Below are 9,863 nucleotides of genomic sequence, written 5' to 3'. Positions count from 1 at the left end.
CTTGATATGTTCTTCAAAAGAGAGATCAGGGTCCAGAGTAACACCGAGGTCCTTCACAGTTTTATTTGAGACGACTGTACAACCATTAAGATTAATTGTCAGATTCAACAGAATATCTCTTTGTTTCTTGGGACCTAGAACAAGCATCTCTGTTTTGTCCGGGTTTAAAAGTAGAAGGTTTGCAGCCATCCACTTCCTTATGTCTGAAACACATGCTTCTAGCGAGGGAAATTTTGTGGCTTCACCATGTTTCATTGAAATGTACAGCTGTGTGTCATTCGCATTGCAGTGAAAGTTAACATTATGTTTTCGAATGACATCCCCAAGAGGTAAAATATATAGTGAAAACAATAGTGGTCCTAAAACGGAACCTTGAGGAACACTGAAATGTACAGTTGATTTGTCAGAGGACAAACCATTCACAGAGACAAACATATCTTTCCGACAGATAAGATCTAAACCAGGCCAGAACTTGTCCGTGTAAACCAATTTGGGTTTCCAATCTCTCCAAAAGAATGTGGTGATCGGTGGTATCAAAAGCAGCACTGAGGTCTAGGAGCACGAGGACAGATGCAGAGCCTCGGACTGATGCCATTAAAAGGTAATTTACCACCTTCACAAGTGCAATATCAGTGCTATGATGGGGTCTAAAACCAGACTGAAGCATTTCGTATACATTGTTTGTCTTCAGGAAGGCAGTGAGTTGCTGCGCAACAGCCTTTTCAATTTGTTTTGAGAGGAATGGAAGATTCGATATAGGCCGATAGTTTTTTATATTTTCTGGGTCAAGGTTTGGCTTTTTCAAGGGAGGCTTTATTACTGCCACATTTAGTGAGTTTGGTACACATAGGATACATAAATGGGGCATATAAACAGACAATGAAAGCTCTTACAATATTCAATGATTACATTTCTCTAAAACAGGTTATAGGCTATTTGTGCACCACCAAGTTAGAACACTAATAGGTGAAAATAGACCACATTGAACGCCGTTTGGGTCTTTATGTGTCAAAAAAGAAACGCGTCAAATAGTAAATAACACAATTATATTATAGAATGTTGTATGTGCTGAATTTGTACGTGCAAACCAAGCACCACAAATACTATCAGTAGCACTGTCAAAGCTGTACAAAAAAGTAGCCAAACAAGCACACACCCGGGCACGAACGATGTGTTTACAATACCGCGTTTGTGAAAATAGACCGAATTATTTGGGGGAGGCACAGTTTACTACACAATATACACTTAGTATTACTTTCTTCGCTACAGTATACATTTCTCCCTTGCATATTACATAATTTATGCAGCAGCATACAAGGCATTTTTGGACTCATCTTTTGAAGGTGGCGTAGCGGTCCTTTGTGGGAAAATTTTGTCAACAAACTTTGTCATCAAAGTCTGGCATTCCCTGGATTTATGATGGGTACTCGGGGAATAAAACAGCCACTACATTGAATAGCAGGCTAACGTTAGTGGTTTCTTGCTATGCTTGCAGTTAGCCACTGATTCCTTCCAAACGATTCATTGTTGTGTAATCTTTATGTACAAATGCCGAGCACCGACACGTTTTATCTATAGTTTCTCTTCATTCTTCTTCTTCATGTGACAAGGATTAGAAAGGATTTGCCAGTAGATTGTCGACAATTGATGATGACTGCTATCTAAGACTTTGAGTCATGTAAAGAATTGCTATTTCTTATGCAAGTGACCAGCCTACTGCTAAATACATGGCTACAACTCACAGTAAAGCCTGTGGGGTCCCCTACAGGATAGCTCCCACATTACACACATAATCTCCCTTTTAACCGAACACTGTGTGCCCGAAGAGGATTCTACGATGACGGACAGACAACTGAGCCAATGGCGGAAGACTACAGACTACACCCAGCTGAACCAATCCGGAGATCCGATCTTCCGGAGTCAACCTACTTTCTGTGCCGTATATTAGGGCTGTACTGATTGTTGGCGGCCTCTTTTCCTGCTGTTCTGTGCGAGCGAACGGGAGAGCCGTAATTACGCTGTACTAGATATCTTCACTCTGAATAAACTGTCACTTGTCATACAATTTACCACTTTGTCTGAATCGATCCTTGACCGGCTCACCCATCTACATATCTAATTACTAACAGAACTTGGTAAGCAGAGGATAGTTAACTAATGGTCCAGTCGAAGTGAGCTGATTGGGTGTGAGAGGGGGTGAGCGGGTTGAAAGGACGATTCGAAAAGGACGGGTGAAGATTTTTCGGGGGGTGGACAACAATTCTGCTCAACTCGGGAAACTGATCTAAAGGTGCACCATAAATAAGGTAAGCAAAACCTGTTAAATCAAACTTTGCATATTGTCGTATAGTCTGTCTAAATTTTGATCAGTATTTCCGAGTAAGTATGAATTCTTGTGTAAATTTATAATTTGCTGACGAGTCGAAAAGAACAGTGAAGTGAACATATGTAGTAACAAGCCGGCGACGGCCGGTGTGATATAAATCATTGATGAGATATCAGTAAGGGGATAGTTAATTACTATTCATTAAATCTGGCGCCGAGGGGATAAATTGTAATTTTGTCCCGCGACCCGGTCAGCACAGTCTGATAGCTTTCAATGATGAGAGATCACTTTTAAGGCCTGGATAGTTCCGATAGGGGTCAGGAATAGAGATCAGTAAGGGGATAGTTAATTACTATTCATTAAATCTGGCGCCGAGGGGAGAAATTGTAATTTTGTCCCGCGACCCGGTATGGCTCAGTCTGCAGAGATTCACTGATAGGGGTCGGACATGTGTAATAATTCTGATAGGGGTCAGCTCGATAGGGATCAGGAATAGAGATCAGTAAGGGGATAGTTAATTACTATTCATTAAATCTGGCGCCGAGGGGAGAAATTGTAATTTTCTCCCGCGACCCGGTATGGCTCAGTCTGATAGAAATTCACTGATAAGGATCGGCTTTCAGGGGTCAGAGATATAACGTGTTGTTTTGTCTTGTTTTGTCTATTTGTAACTGTTTATATTAAAATGCAATGTGGTTGTAATTGTTTCCATTAAGATTGTTGGTGGTTAGATAGAGGGAGAGAGATAGAATTATAATAAGGGATATTAGATAAATCCGAAACTTCTATATTGTATGTACCTATGACTTCTGTGTTAAATGTATAATCAGGAACGAAATGACTGATGTATAATTGAAATAATATCTGAATATAATATTTAAATATTGAGACTAAATAGTCGAATAGATCCCTTGGTTGTGCGCTCCACAAATGCTATACCAACCCATGCGTTTTTCTCGAACTAAAACATACTAAGGAGAAGCTCAGAGATAAGACAGAGCACGTGCAGCAGTGTCTCTTCGAGTACATCGTGGGTATTAATCAACGTCGGGCGAAGTATATGCTAACTATATTCAGATAGAAGGAGAGAATTCCGAGTAAAACTACGATTAAATTCCGATTGAATTAAATTAAATTACGATTAAAGCAAATTCACAATGGCGACCCCCAATACTCCAAAGCTGAGGTTTAATGAGTTCCTAGAACAAAAAATAGAATATAGATCAGGGGGAAAGGGACAATGGAAGCACATGAAGAAAGTTTGGGAGGGATTAAAGCTAAAATGGACACAAGAAGGTTATTTAGGAGGGGAACCGCCATCCGCAGTTCAGCTGAAAACAATGGAATGTGGGTTAAGAGAGACGTTGCAGGAAGCTAGAGAGAAAGAGGCAGAAAATAACAAAAATCACGTATTTAAGAAAGAAGGGTCAGATACGAAGGGAGCGAGATTAATGAGAATCCTAATTGAGGGAAAAACTTTGGGCGTTTAAATTAGTGCTATTTTCTGTTGTTCAGATGCCGGAGTAACAAATACAGATAACTGAAAATTGGGTCTATTTGCGGAGAATCTCAGTTCCATAGCATTGGAGGTTCAGTGGTAGAATTCTCGCCTGCCACGCGGGAGGCCAGGGTTCGGTTCCCAGCTGAGGTGTAAAGAATAGTTATATATGTCTGAGTTTTTGGTTGTAATTAAACTAATTGTTTTGCAGAGAAAGTTATAGTCACTAGTATTGGTATAAGATATAAACTGAACATTTTAAATAGTTTGTTTGGTTCAAATTGAAAGACTAATTCATTCAACTTAATATAAGAAAGGAGATTTTGATGCAAGACGATGTCTGTTCACTAAATGATTTGTAGGGAATAATACATTGGGAAAAGAGTCGTAATTAAAATGCTAATTCAAAGACGAGACAGTAACTTAAATCAAATTAATTCTGAATAATAACGGGGGAACAATTACGATAGATTTGTGTCCATCGAAATGTTTTTATAAGATTAGCGAATTGAGAGATGTTGATTGATGTTGTAAACTCTAATTCAGGATTCAACAGATGTGATAAATTAGGTTTGGTTTATCGAACCCGAAATACTGTTGTTGCAGACAGCCAACCATTATTTACAATGAGTTGAAAATCGTTGCGAAATGAGTCAAGATTGAGCGCTTGTTGATGACATCACTCGCGAGGTTTCCGTCGCCACGGAAATGATGTCTTGACTGGGGGTGACAGAGAAAATGGTTAGTGTCTTTTAGAAGGAAATGCGTGCATTATTGTTGAGTCACTTTTCAGAAGTTGATAAACATTTCGAAATACATTTTTAAAAGGAGTATGTAAATCGTCAGGAAAGATGCTAAAAACTAGCAGCTGATTCGCTGGGTGGGTATCATTGATTTGTGGCGTTTATTTGGACTGTAATTAGGCCATGAGAAAGAGAGATTGAATGTCTGAATCATAAAACATCGTGATAATGGATTCTGATGGTTATTGATTCTTGGTTTGATCGTTTAAATAACACCAGTGAATTTGAGCACTGTTTCCATTATGTGGAACGGTGTCAGGGTATTAATGGGGAAAAGCAACCTCTATAGTAAAACATAATTGTACATGTTTTGGTAAACTAGCTAGGTTGAATTTGGTTATTTGAGCATTTCCCTTGATACGTAGACATACGTAACAGGGGCAAGTTGTTTTTCCTTGAGGAACACGCAGATGGTGTTTTGTTTTATTGAGATGTAAATGTGAGTTGAAGGAGCCAAGGGAAAATACGTTATTTTTATTAAATATCAGGGATTATAATCTTGGGGAGAATGAGGCCATAAACGACCAAATTGGAAAGGCCTGGAAGTTTTGATTAATCATTAAGGTTTGCAAATATATACACATAAAACATTTGTTAGGACTATTTGTTTTTGTGGAAAAGTTTTTTAAAGAGGCACGCTCAAATATAGAACTTTATGAGTTTTTATTTTATGAGTTTTAAATTACACAAGTGAATTTGGATTTTAAGGATAAAGGGTTCTTTAATATGTCTAGTGTAGTATAGAACTTGACTATAACTGGGTGGGTTGACTCATGGACCTTATCATGACTGTCTTCTAGGGTCTGATCAGCCTTAGGGGAGAGTCATTGGTATAATGAATGTGGTCATATTGAGTTACTAGTTTTAAGGTAAATTCATTATAAAGGAGTTTAGGTTAGGAGGTTAGAATTATTGTTTGAACTGCAAATGAGAAAGTGGTTCAGGATTCTGTTTTACAACATTAGCTGTGAAGTTTTTGAATGGGCTATTAACAGAGAAAAAAATAATCCTATCTATCATTGAGAATAAATAGGGGAAGATAAGATACATTGAGGTTGGGATAGGAGATATATTAAGCCAATAGGGCAGGGAATTACATAGAAAAATAAGTTTCAGTTCTTAGGGGTGATAAAATACTGTAGATAAGGAATTCTGCACTCTGCAACATATATTAAATTCATGTTATTGTCAGATAGAATACTGAGGGTCCTTGAAGGAAGGATTTTGATATGATAAGAATTTGTTTTGAATTTTTTTTACTATTAGGAGTTTAAAAAAATATATAAAAAAAATATAGTATTAAATTTAACAGGTATATAGGACATCTGTGATGATTTAGGATTATTGTTAGGTTGATTAAGGAAATGTAAGGACTTTAGAGATTGACACTCATAGACATGATTTTAGATAAAGTCAAACAGTTAGAAGCTTAGTGGTATTTGAGAGATATGAGAGAAAAGGTTTAAATTGGTAAATATATATTTAAGAAAATATATAAGTAGCGCAGATAGTTCTTAAGTAGATAAGAAACTTGACAGGGAATTGGTACTGGATTGACGCCCAAGGGAGAATTGGACATGTGGAAAACTAAAAGGGGCTCCTTCATGATGATGTCAGACATAAGGATAATATACTAATCTTACCTAAGTCATTATTTAGAGTAGGTAAGGTTGATACCTGGGCAGAGTCAGGTATCAAAAGGGGGATGGGTAAATTGTGGTCTAGGATAGGATGGGGCCTATTGGATAAGAAACTAATAATTTAAAAAATGTAAGCTAACAATTGGGCATAGAAGTTAAAGATATAATCAGATAAAACATATGAGAAATTGTTTGTTAACCAAGCCTGTATGTCCAGGATTTTATGCATTACAGGTGAAGTCACTCAATCCAGTCCCAGAGGCTTGGGGACCATAGAAGACCCCTGGTGACAGCTAGCTGAAAGAGCTACCCAGATTCATATCGCACGGCGGAAGGGTAAGACACTTTTTCACTGTCGGACAATAAACAGAGTTCGGGAGAAGAACTGGAATTAACAGAATTCCGGGGGCCAACTCTCGAATGAAGTAACCCTCCCTGTCCTATCACCCCTGTTTTTGTTCATAGAAGTGAGGATGTGTCTGGCTCTGGCTAAGTGATGTGTATTTTGTTCCAAAATAAGCATAAGAGATCCCTAGATCTGGGTAGACAGGAAGTTAGAGTAGAGATTACATGATAACCGATTTCAGACAGTTCTAGGATTGGAGAAGAGGGTATCCTTATAGCATAGGGAATCCCACAAGGGTGGATAGGTTTTCCATGATATGGGGAAACCTGGGAGCAATGTTGAACTTTGTAAAGGTGATGAAATCCTACTAACCATCAAAACTATTAAGCTCTCTGATGCAGGCACTCACACCCTCGGACTACAAAGGACGAGGACAGACATGATGGGTGTGTTTTCTATTAAGGTACTGCCAAGACCAGAGGTAACTGGACACACTCCTCTACCACCACTGTGTTAAAAATACCATTCAGGTAATTAATGTTAGAGACTATTCGGCTATTGATCAATTAGGAACTGAGACTGGTTTTGATAGTAGGGACAATTTGTGTCTGTCTTATATGAGGTACACAGCTAAAACCCTGAGAAGAAAGGACTGTATTATTTGTAGTCATGCTAGACCTGTTCTGGCTACACACCCATTTGCTGTAGGAGAAGAAGAGGGGAGGTTGTGTATTCTGAGAAGTTTTTACCAGGTTAAGCCCAATTCAACCCTCTGTTCCTCTTTGAGCCTTGTGTTTCCTGCAGTACCTCCTCATCGGGCCTCTTGGGGTGTTGAGGCATATGGGGGCAATTACGAGTGCATCACGGGTACAGGTAATGGCATTGATTATGGGAGATTGCCTGAAGCTGATTGCAGTAGTAACATAACCATTAATTCCACTTGGCCAGTTACAGGCCTAAACCAAACTAGTGGTCTGGCTGATGTGTGGTGGATGTGTGGAGCCAAAAGAGTGCTGAGACCCATTCTTAGAGGAGAATGGCAAGGTACGTGTGGTCTGACCAGTTTGATAATTCCACTGACCATTGTTGATGTTGCTGCTGAACAGCTGTTGGGTTCTGTATCCAGGGGACCTGAAAACATTCCATCCCATGGGAGACATAGATGTAGTGCTCCATGGACAGAGGATGTAGTTGACATACACACTAACCTGTTGGAAGTGCCAGTGGGGATTCCTCATGAGTTTCAGGCCTTGGGTAGGAATGATGGACTCTGGCACTTACTACCTACTATGGGTCTAGCCATAGTGGATGCTAGACAGACTGCATGGATTAATTATATCTACTATAATCAACAGTGTTTTGTGAATTACTCCCGTGATGCACTCACTAGTATGTCTGAACAGCTTGAGGCCACATTTGGGGTTTCCAGACAGAATAGACTTGCCTTGGATATGCTTCTTGCCAGTCAGGGGGACGTCTGCAAGATGTTCGGTAAACAATGTTGCACGTATATTCCTAATAATACCAGTCCAGATGGTGGTATGTCTAAGGCGGGCTCGATGCACTATCTGCTAAGATGAGGTCCACGGGGGGGGGAGGAGTCTGTTCTCTTGGCCTGGTTTGGTAAGTACACTGGTATGATGGTTACTGGATTTCTGACCCTAATTCTTGTATTATTTGTTATTGATGTGATGTGCTGCTTGCATCGTACCGTGTTGTAAGAAGTCTGTTACAGATGTGGTGAAGGCTTCAGGCATGATGCCTTTGCTTGATGCTCCAGTTGGCGATGCCGATACTGAAGCATGCTTTCAGGGGAGGATGGGACTGACTGAGGATGACACATGGTTTGGAGTCCCTGGGTGGCAAGGAGCCCACCTGGTACAGGATAGGAGTAGCTGAGAGGACCAGATGGTTTCTAATAATTCTTTACTCTGTTTTCCATGACCAAAGTTTTATCCTACATCTTACATGTCAATAACAATAAAGTTTTATCCTGTTTTTGATAAGTGACACCCTTGTGGGTGACAAAGGGGGAAACAAAGCATACAACAAAGGCATATATCACTTGTTATTAATATTAAACTTTTATTATTTTCATGAAATGCTATGACTGCTGAAATAAAGGATAATGAGTGACACCCTAGCGGGTGTCAAAGGGGACTTAAATTTCACACTATTTTCTTTTGTTCTGTTTTTGAATGAGCTGGTCTCTTTTGACATGAAGGTAGTTTAAACTTTGTAACTGTTATATGATTCATTGCTGAATTTTGTTCACACCCTTGGGGTTATTTTACATTATAGCCATTACCATATATATGATTGAATATTATCTGCTGTTGCCTTGTGTGGATGTATGTATGTGTTATGCTACCTAGCTGATTTGAAACATTGTTAAAAGTATCAGGGCCATGGAACTTTCTCATGCTGGAAAAATACAGAAGGGAGGGCACATTCAGAGCGTGGGGTTGCGAGAACAAGCGGTCTTTTTGTTAGATAACAGGAGCCAGGTGCGAGATAACGGTATGGAGCATGAGACCCATCTTTCAGTTTTTGCAGCCATTTTAGGAGGGGGATCCAGTTGCTTTTATTGATTAAGCTTCTCCATTGTATGTCGTGTCCCATCTGGGATGGGAAGAGGGGGAAATTATTTTTCTTTGTGGGCCATTTCCGTGTAGACTTACCTAGTTTAGGCTATTTTTCCTTTTTGGATGATGTTTTCGTTTTTTGCTTGGAGTAATGTATCTGGACTATATCACATCTCTTAGGAGATGTGAAGAGAGGGAATCACAACTTTTTCCTGCTGGAAAAAGTTGGCTTATGTGGACAATCATTTTACTTTTATTTTGAGCTGTTCTCCGCTCTGTTAAATGAGGGTTGTAAGTTCCTAGGTGGCTGGTAGCCAACTTAGTACATAGTGGGATTGAATGGAGAACATGATGGTAATACATATATATCTATTTCTGTTTAATACCGTGCCTTATTTCATAGTCCCTTTGGGAGAAGTTTCTCTTTGTGTCTGGATCTAGTTAGGTTGTGTCACGTCTCTGGTGAGACGTGAAGAGAGGGTTTTGTAAAGAATTGCTATTTCTTATGCAAGTGACCAGCCTACTGCTAAATACATGGCTACAACTCCTACAGGATAGCTACAGGATAGCTCCCACATTACACACATAATCTCCCTTTTAACCGAACACTGTGTGCCCGAAGAGGATTCTACGATGACGGACAGACAACTGAGCCAATGGCGGAA

This window comes from Oncorhynchus nerka, linkage group LG24 (assembly GCF_034236695.1).
Source record: "Oncorhynchus nerka isolate Pitt River linkage group LG24, Oner_Uvic_2.0, whole genome shotgun sequence".
Lineage (NCBI taxonomy): Eukaryota > Metazoa > Chordata > Actinopteri > Salmoniformes > Salmonidae > Oncorhynchus > Oncorhynchus nerka.
This window is presented reverse-complemented; position numbering follows the sequence as displayed.